Here is a 14283-nt window from a genome sequence, read left to right as displayed (position 1 = left end):
TCATTTTAGGGATTTCTGTCCTCAACTATTTAAAGTATTGGCAGTGTAGGTGTGCTTTTTAAGATTCTAGAATATCACAAATTCACCTGCAGCTATACCCAAAATTGTGCTAACCAGTTGCTCTTAGACACTATGTGAGAAGAATCCTAAATGCCTACGTGTTGCATCTTATTCTGTATACGTAACAATGAACTCTTAGCATGAGAAAATTCTACAATGAGCAAGAAAATATTTTTAAAGAAAACTAAGTACAAATATTGTTCACCTTGGAAATAAAACATAAGATCTTCCTGAAACGAAACATCATTTCCTAAATTCCTACACAATGCAAAGAAATATATGTTTGTTGTAATCTGTTAAATGGAGTAGCTTTCTTTTAACATTTGCCAGATGTGGATCAATGTACTTCCGCTGCTTTAAATGGTCATAATCCAGAGTCATTAACACCAGAGAGAATCTGAAGAAAGGTTAATTCAAACCATCTGAGGCAGACCCAAGTGGAATTCACAAAAAATGACGATTGATTCAGACTTTTTTTTTTTTTTTTGAGAGAGGGAGAGTTGGCGTCAGAAACACCAGAGATTATCCTGTCTACTCTGAGACTCTTAACAATTGAATGAATGATGAAAGGGCACAGACATGGTATTCAAACTCTGGCAGTTTTACCAATCCCAGTTTGACTGCGCAAAGAAGACCAGCACTGTCCATTACAGAAAAACTACAGTTTCACACACACTTATTTTCTTAGCTTCAACTTGGCATATGTATGAAGGGCATTTTCTGTGTAGTCAGCAAGGAAGTACTAAGAAGTACTAAGATGCCTTAAGACATGGTCTCTCTCCTCAAGGATTTTCCCCAAGTTTTCTCCTTGAAGAAATGTGTTTTTCTATTTAAGTTGACTTCTGTTCATATGAAAACGAATTTGATATTTCCCTGGAATTTTCAATTTAAAGTTTCTAATGACACTGCCCCTGCCTACTTGGCTGTTAAACACCAAATTACAAAATGACAGTGGCAAAGTCTAAAGATCAGGTCATGACATGGCTTAGAGATAGAACCAGCCTTTTAGCAAAGGATAAATGCTGATAAGTGTGAGGATATCACAGGTGTTCAATATGCACTTAAGCTGTTTTTCCTTGATGACGAGTATGCCGTATTTCTTTGACTTGTTATTTTCTTAGATATTGCACAGCTGAAACATGTGCTGTGGAAGGAATCAACCAAGTATAGGCACCCATGTTCCTACAGCTATAAGGGAAGATTGAGAGTTACAGCCTAGCAGTGAGGCAGAAAGATAACACTCCTCCAGATGGAGTCTGTCAAGGCTTCTTGTGAACACTTAGCCCCTCTGAACACTCTAACAGTCTACAAACACATGCATCCTTCCTTCAGAGGAATGCAGGTTGCTGTCACCAACCGAAACAGTCCTCCAAAGGGAAATGATTTTGTTGGAAAAAAAAAATGCATTCTTTCAATCAGAGACTATACTCAATAGCCTCCTGTGACTTTAAGGAGAGTCCTCCAAGGCTTGTACTAGGCTGTGTGTGGCAAGAAGACGGGATGTAAAAATTGGGAAGCTCTGCTACTAAGCACAGATGAACATAAGGGGTGTGAAGAGCTAGCAGGCCAGAGAATTTAGCAGGCCAGGACTGTGCTGATCACCCAGGCAGAGAGGAGTCCAACGAAATTATGAAGCAGGGAACAGAACTGGAGTTAAGAAACTGGCCCAGGGTTATATGCACTCACATCCCCAAACCTGAGCCACAAGAATTCATTATATGGCTTGATAAAGCATTGAGCGTGGGCGGAAAGAATGAAATGTCAGTAGCTCATTAGGACTGGTTCAATGGCTTTCATAAAATAACTGATTGGAATTGAAAAAGCTTAGAGCTAAAGAGGGACAAATCTCTCTCTCACCATCAAAGAGGATTAAAAGTATGTAGTGCTACTGCAGGAAGAGAGGACTCACATTTGACTTGCTCATAACAACAGCTCCTATCATATCGATTTTTTTTTTTTTTTTTTTTTTTTTGGTCTGGAAATTTGCCTTCTAACTTCTTGCTAATCAAAGCATGGTCCACGGTCCAAAAGCAACAACATCACCTGGGAGTTTGTTAAAATATAGAATCTCAGGCCCCTCCTCAGACCCACTGATTCCAAATCTGCATTTTAATAAGATCGCCAGTTGATTCATCTCTGCTGTAAAGTCTGAGACGAGACGCTTATCTCCCAGTATCTACCCTTATACCTTATCACCCATTCTCTGCATAGCTGACTCAGTAATCTTTTAATTTGGTTTACCCACTGATTATTTCCCCTCACTAGAAAGAAAGTTCCATTAGGGAAGGAAAAGGGCATGGAATTGGTGTTCAAGAAATATTCACTGAAAGAATAAGTGAATTTTCCTCCAGTCTGAGATAAAGTCTGGATGATATGTTAAGGTCCCCGTATCTTTACCACTAGACAATCTCACTCTCTTTTCTTTCACTTTTATCTGTAGGGAAGATGAATTTTGCTTGACAAGCCCAAATCCCTGCCTGTGCTCTTCATCTCCCTTCCATTAGGACCTTGCTCTTTAAGTGTGTCCTTCTTCTGCTTCCATACATAGCACACCCCCCTGACCCTCCCAGCCCGTCTCTATCTGCCCCCTCCCCTTCAGTTTAGGACTCTACTTGTTAGTAAGAGAAGGGGAAGTCACCGCCCTCCTTGCCTTACATATTCTATCTCTTTCCTGTGAACCCTGGCCTTCTTAAGAATGTTTCCTATTATTTTCATATCCTTATTTACTTATTTACTTCTCGAGGTCTTGCTTCTGTCCCCACAGTTTGATTGGTTTGAGTCAGACCCAGATTCAAAACTGGTCCTAAAATTTGTGCAATTCTCTCAGTCCCTGGTCCTTCATTTTTTAAGAGGAGATATAAGACTCTACATTGGAGTCACTGGGATAATTAAAGTGCCAGAGGCTGGCACATGGCAGGTGCTAAAGTAATTTTAGATTCTCTTTCTTGGAAGAAAGCTGAGGCTAATTTTGAAACCAGTAAATTATATCTGACCAGGAACTTGACAATATAGAATACTGTGATTCTTTTGTTAGGAAATATCTATTGGAAATCACTTGAAATATCATGTAAGAGTGACATAACGAAGTATCTCATTGCACTATTGTGATGACAGTGAAAAATTAGGAACAATGGGGAATAAACATATCCAACGTCTACATGACAGAACATTATGCAGGTGGCAAAATGCTGTAAGAGATGAGTGGAAAAAAGGCAGAATTCAAATTGTATGGTTCTGATCCTGATTATGTAAATTTAAATGCAATAGAGGAAAAGAAACAAGCTAAAAGGTTTAGAAAATGTTAACCATAATCTCTGGATTGTGTAATTATGGATGGGTACTATTTCCTTCCTTACACTCTTCTAAATTTTATAAACTTTACAAAATGTTGATTTATTGTTTTTATAACAGAAAACATTACTGAAATAAATAATAAATCCAGCGGTCTCTTATTTATTCTCATTCTTCAATTTTTCTGGAGAATTTGCATTTTAGCCTTGTTTTCTGTTACTTCAACTGTCTTCTTTTTTCTTTGCTTTAAAAAAAAAAAATCTTCCTTGAACTTTGTCAACCCTTCCCTCATTCTGCATCCTAAATGTGAATGCTGTCAAGAATTTCCTCTCTGGTCCTCTTCTCATCTTTCTTGATAATGTCATCCACCTCCTATTTCCCTAATTTCTCTTCTCAGCTTTGGATCTACATGTTCTGCAATCTACTAGACCAGTCCACCCACATCCAGCCAACATGGCCTAAACTGGCCTCTTCATTTTATTCACTCTCTCACTCATTCAGTCAGCATGTATTGGCTGTCTACTACGTACTAGGCTGTCTGCTAGAGACTAGGGATACGATAAAGATAAAAGGGGGGGGGGCTCTTTCCTCAAGCAACTTTTACCTACCTTTCTCCCCTGATTTTTCCAGCTGTCAAATTCAAATGTTAGAGTCACCATTGAGTCCTTCTGCTTTTCATCCCTCCTACCAATCAAGAGGTTGCAATTCTCAGGGTATAAATTTGAGTTCGGAAACAACTTTCACTTTCATGACCTCTTTTTTAATGCCCACTGTCAACACCCTCTTTGAGCCTTTATTTTTTCCTGGATTATCCTATGACAGCTTCCAAAGTGATGTTTTCTTCAATATGCTCTCACACACAACCCTGTCATATACAGAGCTATAAAATAAGTCCTGTGAAAACAGTGTAGGTAATTGTGGTCTCCTATCCAGAATACAGTCAATAGCTTTTCAGTGAATACTGAAAAACATCTCCTCAACTTGGCATTTACAGTCCTCTTTCAATGTGTTAGGTTGAACTGAATGAAATTTTCATTTTGTAGTTCAAAAAGTATAGAATATTAGGCATTCCTAATATTAGGAATATTAGGCATGGTACAACCTAACAGTATTCATGTATATTTCCATCCTTATCTTCTAAGAATCCCCTTCTTTTGTCCTGCATTCCAGAATATAAATGGGATCAGTCTATGCTTTTCTTGCATGTTCACTTCCTTTGGATCCTTTGCTAATGTCATTTGTTCTTCCGAGCTCCTCCAGGCATTATCTCTCCCTTGAATATTTCTATTCATCCCTAAGTTCCACCTCAAAAGACTCATCCTCCACTGCTGAGTCTCTTCTCAATTGTTAGTAATCCTGCCCTGCAATGAGCCTGGGTGCTACTTCCTGGTTTTAATCCGCTACACCCAGCTGAGCTTAGATGGTGTTCTCTTGTATATACTCCCTTTCAAGTAGACCATCCTAATACATATTTGTGTAATTGTTAGTGCCCTCAGTTGTTTTTCTGGGTTAGTGAGTTGTACTTTAAGGGTGCATGCGCATTTTCACACTGTTTTCTGCTTCTTTATCCATTTTGGCCGTATGAAACTTCGGCCATGATTTCAATTAAAAAAAAAAAAAGCCTTTGCAAGATATGGCATCAGTTATACTATTTAGCACTTGAATTCTCTGGCTTATTTTCTTATATAGATGATGCAATTCAGTAATATGACTTCACTGTAATGACAAAGGAGATATTTTATGAATCCACTTATTTCAAAACTAATTTATCTCTGACATTCTTCTTTCAAGAATAAAAATCCTCAGGTTAAATATAAAATATATATTTAAAATATAAAATATACCAGAGCTTGAACATTACAGTTAAGTATTTTAAGATATATTCACTCCTACCTTATATATATAAAAACAAGAATCTACAAGCATACTGTTTTAACCTTATTTCAGTGACATATATTTCATGTGCATAATAAAACATTATAATGATGACTATGAGCCAAAAAATCTACTAGAAAAAAATGTAGTATTCTGTGATTAATATGAAGGACTTTGGGCCAGACTTGTGTTGACTGTCCAATTGGAATCTCAGTTCATTCATAATATGGAGACCATACCCATCTCCCCGGATTGTAGACAGAGTTAAAATGTAATAACGTATGTTAAGGGCTTAGGATATTATCTAGCACATAGTTAATAACAAAAATTATAGTTTTATTAATAAAAATAAATGACAAGAATAGCATTCCCTAAAGCTATTATGATTCTAGAAGTTTCCTTACAGATTATATATATGTACATAGCATATATATATAAAATGATGTCATACTTAGTAGTCCATAATAAGCAACCAAGCGTTTAAGAAGATTATGACATCATTCTTAGTATTACATTGAGAGAGAAAGAGAACGGCCTCTCCGCCCCATCTGCTGCAGCAAAATTTTGGCTGAAGACATGAAGAGCAGTAAACAATGCCAAGCCTGGGAGTAGTATTTAGGAAGCGTCCATAAAGCAAAACTCATACTGCAGTTTGGGGTCTTTCCCTTAGCTGGTGAAAGTGAAAGGGGACATTTCAAAAATTCTTTCCATCTTAACCTAAGACCAGAAAAACCCTTTTGCATATAGCCTGAAGAAATTTTGGCACATGGTTTGCCTGATTTTCTACCTGATATTAATTATTTAATTAATTTTGATTAATTAGAAACATATAATGAATATTTGGGGTAACTGAAAAAAAATGTACCAAATGTCTGTTTTAGAGTCTGTAATCTCATGAAAAACAAGAACAAAAAAGTAATGGGGGGAAATATCGACAAAGTCATTTATCCATCAAATAATTAAATAAATATTTATTGAACTCCTGCTGTTGTCCAGGGACTATTCTATATGCTGAAGATTTCAGTGAAAAAATCAGTAAAGGGATTAACTAATGTCAAGATGATATTGATTAGAAAAACCATGATACAGATCCCTGACTCTCTGAGAGTCCAATAGCCAAATTCTATTTTGATTTGACAATGTAACAGACTATTTGAATAAACCCTGATTTATTACACAAAATTTATTAACATACCACAAGATGAATTTTAAAATGGTCCTAGAAAATTTAGGAATCAAGAAACTTTTGATGAGGTAATATGCCACTTCTCTAATACCCAGATAAATCATAACAGAGCTGGTTAATGCCTATTGACAATATACTGAATACATCTTTTAGTGGTTAAATAACAACTTCATCCTTTTCCAATTCACATAAATACCCCAAAGTTCAAAATTAATTTAGTGAGTTGCTAAATGAGTCTGAAGATCAGGAAACAGTTTCTCACCTGAAATATATCCTGTAGAAATTTAGTTAGATGGTAAAATACCAAATATATATATATATATATTTTTTTTTTTTTTCCACCAAATATGAAATGTTTTCACTTACTCTGAGTGAAACCTAAAAAAGAGAGAATGGTCCTAAGGGTTTTACAGTATCCAAGAGGAATAGTAAGTCCTGTTTGGAAATTTCATACATGATTCCACTGAGAAATTTCTGAGGAAAAAAACACAATCTATTTCACATATCTCTGAGGCTAGCCTATTAGATTTTGTTCAATGTCTGAAATAATGCAGCTTCCTTTTTTAGAACACACAGATTTATTTTAATGAATTCATTCTCCCGTGCAAAAATATTATGTGATGTTGCCTACACTCTGGAAGAGGGGGGGTGACAATGGCATCTGCCCCTTCCTTCTCTCCCACAATAACTACCCACAGCAGCAAGGCTCTTAATAAGTGCTTGTGGAATGAATAAATTAAGGCTCTCATAATTACACATTGCGGAGAAAATTAAATAAGCACAATGCGTTCATCTCCTTCAACTGCTACAAATATTCACACTCACAGGTGTACACTTGCATACTTCTGGTATTTCAAGATCAGTCGTTAAACATTAGCCATTTTTTAAGTACATTTAAGAAAACAAACCTTACTGCATAAAATATTTTGGACTGATACTCGAGGTGAATGCTAAGGAAAGCCTTAAAAGATGTATTGATCTTCTCAGCAAGGTGGAAAATGTCTTCCGTTTTTTAAAAGGCAAATTATAAATATTGGTTTTACTGACATGAGCATATGTTCAAGTCAAAGATCATCATAAAGAATTAACGATCCCATAATTGGCATCTCCGATCAATATATATCCTGATGTTGAACTTGAAGATTAATATTTTTCACATAAGGCATAAGGCCCAGGATCAATGATTCAACTGCTTTCACGGCAAGATGAAAGGTTACTTTCTTATGCTGTCAATGCTAAATAAAGCATATATAAAATCGGTTCTTTCAATAACAAACAACCTCAACCTTTAAATATATACAGTGTTGAAGACTAAAGCATCAGTGAAGAAGTTACAATATTTTATTCGCAAAACCCAACAGTACTGAGTCATTCCTGGGCTTTCGTCTCTAGTGCTCATCCTACCTGGGAAGGGCAAGCCATTTTATTTAGCCATTTAAAAAATATCACTTACTAGCAGGATTCCCTCAGATAAAATCATTACTTAGCATATTTCTCTTAAATTCAAATTATTTAATTTTTCATTAAGAGAGAATTTTGGATATTTTTTTAAAGCTGTTACAGTGATGAAAATACCTAAAAAAGCCAGAAATATTGATATTTGCTAACAACTTGCAGCACAGACAAAAAACATAATTCTTTAGACATCTTAGAATCAAAATAGCCTCGGACAATGGCATTCTCGGCATAGCAAATCATACATGCTATAGACAATGATCAATGTAGGCTTAAGGATAAAAGACCAACCATAGAGAGATTAATTTAAATAAAACATTCCAAATCCTCCCTGATTTTCCCTCATTTAAACACCCAAACAAAACATGTGGTACCTTTTACTTTTCTGAATGAGTAGTTTCCAATCAATGTTTCCTCGGTTAGAGACAACAAGCTGAAGAACCTACCGAAACAAAACAAAAGAAAAAAATTCATATATAGATTTATTAGCTAAATATTGAAAACTGTAACTCACCAGCAAGCAAACGCATTCTTATATCCAGATAATAAATCTACGTCTTGAGATCTGTAGCACAAAAAATGCAGTACTTGAATTTTTAGGAAGCCCAGGAAGGAATTTAAAAGCATTTTACTGTGAGATCACATATAGCAGATGCTTTGAAAAATGGATTAAAAAGAAAACAAAATAAAATGTAAAAAAACCCAAACCATTACCAGAGCATATGCAGCGATACCACCCAAGTCTAGCCTTTGAGAATTGCTGCAGAATCCTTCTCCCCTAGCATTATCTCCGCGGGCTGGCTCAGGCTCTCTAGCTCCAGACAGACGCAGTCTGCAAGCCACCAGCTCCTGTCTGTGTGTGTCGGGGAAAGGGAAGCTGCAAATTAGAAAAAGTCCCCGCAGTGGCGAAAAGGAAAATAAGGCGAGTGGGAGAGGGTGAGAGAGCTCACTAGCCTCAGAATTTTCGAGAATGATGACAAGCCACCCAGTTCCGCCATCATTCACTGACAATAAGATGTAGCCCTGGCGTATGATTTAGAGGTTTGCATAGGGGCTTCTGGTATCAAATGCCTGACAGGCATCTTAATTGCCTCCATCCAAGTGTGTCCCCAGGAGTCGAGTCTATAAGCCTATGAATGTCATCATCTGTTCTCCTTTGTGTTAATGCCAGACACATACATACACACACACACACACACACACACACACACACACACACACCGTGCTTAAACAGAGAAACCGTTTTCTGGCATATAGGATTACAAAGAAGTTGGGCTACATAAACTGGACATGACAAAACAATAGTTTATGGGAATTTTTATTATCTGCATTCATGGCATCAGAGATTTTTGAGGTTTTGTCATTAGCAGAAAATTACAATATTTTTTAAAACTGAGTATCACATATTGCTTATTTATATTCCAAATAAATAACTGTGTTCATTAGAGAAATGTTTATATTTATGTATATTTTTTAATGGAAAATTCAATCCCCTTGTAACTGTGATAATTACGCACTTGGCAATGGTTTCCTTACAAGGGAGAATGCAGCAAAAAACAAAGAGGATTAGGAAACCAGGGTTGATGTGTGATTTCTGGGGGCAATCTATTTTATTCCCTTCACATAAACAAGCAAAAAAGAGGTAGCAGCCAGCTTGAGTATCGAGACTTTACAGTCCCTGAGGACCAAGACAGGGAATTGAATCTCTGACATAATCAGTATCCCCTTTATGTTAGCAACTGAAAGTAACAGTTGAATATCCCAGTTTTACAGTTCCCCTTACGTAGGCAGGTTAAGTATGGAATAATTCCCTGCATTTATTTCCTGGACAAAAGGGATGGGGAAAATGTTAATAAATAAATTAACTTTTACAGCATTCTTAGCTCCCTGCATCAGTGAATGTAGCAAAATTCCATGTGTACCAAAAGGGCCGGCTGTGAAGAAGATTGCTGGGAGGGAGCATCACCATGGTTACCGGAAACAGAAAGTAGGAAAAAAAATAAGGTGATGATAGAGAAGATGGAAGGAGACTACAGTGGAGGAAATTCAGAGACAGAATGATATGCTTCATTTTCTTCTTTCTGGAAAGAACTGTCTATCAGTTTTATATTAGATTTCAAATGCATTAGGATGAATCTGCATTCTCTATCAGCCACCTTTCTTCTCTACTTTTTGATCACTAGGTAATTTTGCTTTCGTAAGTCTGGTTCTTTTGTATGACATGGATCCTGACACTCCTTGCCTCTGACCCTATCCTGGACTCATGGACACCTCCCAGCCTAGTCCACACCCTTTGCCTCACAGTTGTGAAAGCTGAGGCCCAGGGAATCTGACCAAGGTCACAAAACTGACAGGAGATCCAATAGAGACACCATCCCAGTTTCCTGGTTCGGGTCCCCTGTTTTTCTTCTCTCACCAAGTGACTTTCTTTATGTGCTCTCTTCCATTCTGTTTGCAAGCATAACAAATTCCAGAAACATCCTTTGTCTTTCATTTTGTAAGCCTTCTTCTATTTGTTAAAGCAGAGATCTTCCTCTTTAAAATTATGCATTGCAATCAATCCGAGGACTAGCTTTGTTTAATAGCTGTGCTGTACTGGACGTCTGGAGAATCTGGGGTAACTATGTCACTGCTTTTCTTTCATTTCCAGTCTGGCAGTCAGATTGGCATGATCGCCCTTTTGTGAACCTATCTTGTACAGCCTGAACTTAATCAGCATATACTAGGCACTCCATCCTCCCTGGCATCATTCTTTCTGCAAGCGTGAAATTGGGCAATCGAATTGAATCAGCCTCCCAAGGTTCTTCCTAGTTATAGACAATGTGAACCTTCCTGGGGTTACCCAAATAATGAAGCTGCAAAATTGGGAGCTCATGTAAAATTAAAAAAAAAAAAAAAAAAAAAAAATCACTCAAAGCAACCACTGGGGGGCGTATTTCTGTTCTACTCAGTAAAAAATGGGAGTAGGGTTTTGACCTTGATGTTTTACTGCTTTTATTTCCTTTATAAAATGTTCTTTCAATATTCGGTTCTTATGACTCATTGCTTTTAGGTTAACTCATTGATAAGTAGAGCCATATTGCCTTTTTTGATGTCTAAAATACAGTTGCTGCCACCACTATTACCCTCTGTCCCCAGTTGTCATCTATAAAATAAATTAGTGACAGTAAAAAATATATATATATGATTACCCTAGGTAATAATTACAAGAGATTTCAGGTTTCAGTGAATCCTACATAGTGGTTAGGATTCTTTTCCCCCCAAAAGTATCCTTTTAAATATGATCTTTCTATTAAACGTCTATTTTTTTCTTCAGTGATTTTGGACATGAAGGTTACTTTTCAAAGCAAATGTTTTGTTTTAATATGCTGTCCTCTATTGTTCACTTCTGAGCATAAAAAATGATGCACAAGACTGTCATTTCTTGAAACATGAATCATATTTTATCAGGATCTCATAAAGCACACATAGTGGTCTTGGTCAGTTTAGAAATTAGCTCAGTTTCCAAACATATTTGATACTCCTCGGGAGTCATTTAATATTTGGGGATACCTGGTTCAATCATTGAGAATGAGTAGGCATATTCTTTTTCTTTCCTTTTGTTAGTAGAACTATTACTTTAACTTATCTGTTGTAGAATAAGCACCATATGTAAAACATAATTCTTGCCTTTAAGTATGTTATATTCTGAGAACTCAAGATAACAGATATCTGAGAGACTTTCATGATTTTTTATATTTATGCTTATGAGCCTCAACTATAGTCTAGCACCCTTTGTCGGCTCATTTAACCAATTTTAATGGCACACACACATATATTTCAGACATTTGATAGGTTCTAGGTATGGGAAAAAAGAGAACACCATTCCTCCTCAAGGAACTTCAGTTATACTGAGTGGAACACAGAAGTAAACAGAAATCTAAGTTCACAGTTCTTTTTCTCACTTTGATGAGACATGATGTCTCTGCCACTCTGGTATATCTGCTTTATTTCAGGTCCTGATCTTTATGAATCCCCTGATCCCAAATTCAGTTAGCTCACCCCTGTGGCTCTTCTGGAAGACTCTTGGTTTTGTTCCTTAAGTATACTAGTCTGTGTATTTCTTAAGCACTTTAGGAGAGGATAATGGAGGTACTTCTTCCTTACGTCCTTGAAGCCTTTGGTCATATCAGTTTCCCAGCTAGGGCTTTCATACCTTGCCCATTAGTGCCCACCATAACCACTAGTTTATTTCAGCAATAGTCTACTGTTTTTTCTCCAACCCCAATCTTACGCTTCCTTTTCAGTCCATTTAAAGTTCTGTCCTCTTTTATAATGGCTTCCAGGACTCTCCCAGGACACAGTGCCACAAAGCTCTTTCCTTCCTCTGAATCACCATGATATCAAAAAAAAAAAAAAAAAATCACTGTGATACTATAATGCCTGATATATATGACCTCTGGCTGGTCTTCAGTTGTGTATACTCAGTTATTCTGGTATTGACCAATTAGAAAGGCATAAGATATGCTTCTCATATAAATTATTAAGTTCCTATAATGTGCCAACCTCTTTGAACACATTATTTTATTCAACAACTCTGAGAGTTAGGAACCTCCCTTTCACAGTTGAGGAAACAGGTCCAATTAGGTTTAGTTAAATGCTAAGGAAACACAGCTGGTAAGTGGTGGAGCAGAAATTCAGTCCCTGGACTTCTGAGCTAATTAGGTTGTAATTCAGCTTAACACTTCTAAGGTATCAGAATAGGAGAGATAAATTAAACATAGAATTAAGACTTTTCCATTTTTCTAGGACAGGTACTTAAGACAGACTACGTATTGCTCTAGGTGTGCATGAAAGAGATAGTAGCAGAAACAAGAATTTTTACTTTCAGGATTATTTCAAATTCCATCAGTTCATATTTAAATGATGTATAGTGTGAACACAAACATTCCTATAGCTGAGGAAGACATGGTAATTTTATTTACTACTATCTGGTCTATTCTTGGCAGAGTATACAGAGCCACATGCATGGGATACATGCTCATGTGTTTTTAAAAAACTTCACTGTTTGACAATTTGAGTTTATTGTGTATGTTTTTAAACATCTTGTTGCAATTAACCTATGTCTAAGCATAGATTATAATAATAAAATACCTGTCTCACCTAGTCAATCACTACCCTCATTTCATTATATCAAGTTAGAAATAATCAAATACCATGGTGAATCTTAAAGGTTACATCAGAGAACATTATATCAACACCATATTATATAATGCCTGTCTTATTTAAATTGAATTTATTTAGTCAGATTTTGGCTGTGGACACTTTTCTTCCAAATAACTCCATTCTCTCTCTCAAGCCTTTCCTCAAACATTATATTCTCAAGGACGCTTAACCTAACCATCCTATTTAATACTGCAGTCTGCAATTCCCATTCTTTTTATTTTTATAATTAAAAAAAAATTTTAAACATCTTTATTGGAGTATAATTGCTTTACAATGGTGTGTTAGTTTCTGCTGTATAACAAAGTGAATCAGCTGTATGTGTACATATATCCCCATATCTCCTCCCTCTTGCATCTCCCTCCCACCCTCCCTATGCAATTCCCATTCTTAATCTCCTTTATTCTATTTTGTATAATACTTATCATTGTCTAATATATTATATAATTTACTTATGTTTATTCTTTATTATCTTCTCTCCTCATTCACTTGTAAGCTCCATGAAGGCAAACTCTTTGCCTGTTCTGTTCACTAACGTATCCCAGGTACCTAGAACTGGGCCTGGTACATAACTGATACACAATAAATATTCATTGAGCTCATGCTTATATGAATAAATAATTAAAATTATAACACTAAAACTCATATAAAAAGCATGAATTACCTCCTAAAATTTCTGAATTCTGAGCTCATCAGTTGAGTACATTGTTTCAGAAATCACTAGACAAAACTCATGGTTTAAGTATTTCATTTAGTTTATGTCTTGGTTAACAAATATACAACTTTTAGGTTTTTCATCTTTGGCACATTTATAGCCATTCTGAGTACACCTCTCCTTTTACTTCAGATGTTTAAAAATATTTATTATCTATGTGTTTATTATTTATTTGTACAAAAATTCTTCTAGCAATTTTTTTACTTGCTTGTGAATCCTTAGTTATAACTTGCATATTTATCTTCATCTTTCCAATCACCTAAAAGTTGATACAAACTGCTTCCTTTCACTACCGGAGATACAACCAGCCTGTGGGGAAACCATATTTACCGGAGAAATGGGCAAGCCATGAAAGAAAATTATAAGAATTAGTGTTGAGGAATTCTCACTTAATAAAATTTTAATTTAAGTCAAGCAGAATCATCTTCAGGAGTTATGAATTGCTTGGCGGATCATCCTGGAAGCAGGAAATGAACCTTCATTTTATCTAATGTCTCCA

The 14283-nt window shown here is 36.2% G+C and overlaps 1 protein-coding gene across 19 annotated transcripts in view; it reads right to left on the bottom strand.

Annotated features, from left to right (window-relative positions):
- The window catches only part of MAP2 (microtubule associated protein 2), a 283468-nt gene that overhangs the window by 136432 nt on the left and 132753 nt on the right, over positions 1-14283 (bottom strand). For 18 of the 19 annotated variants that reach the window (XM_059928600.1, XM_059928581.1, XM_059928587.1 and 15 more), the window contains exon 2: positions 8242-8309. The gene's annotated coding sequence lies outside the window, so the exon portion shown is untranslated. Of the gene's footprint in view, positions 1-8241; positions 8310-8581; positions 8659-14283 lie in introns of those variants that run through there. The other variant, XM_059928582.1, reaches the window with a different exon arrangement.

The sequence above is a fragment of the Balaenoptera ricei genome, chromosome 7, assembly GCF_028023285.1.
Source record: "Balaenoptera ricei isolate mBalRic1 chromosome 7, mBalRic1.hap2, whole genome shotgun sequence".
Taxonomy (NCBI): Eukaryota; Metazoa; Chordata; class Mammalia; order Artiodactyla; family Balaenopteridae; genus Balaenoptera; species Balaenoptera ricei.
Note: the sequence above shows the minus strand (reverse complement) of the source record. Positions and strands in the feature narration are given on the sequence as shown.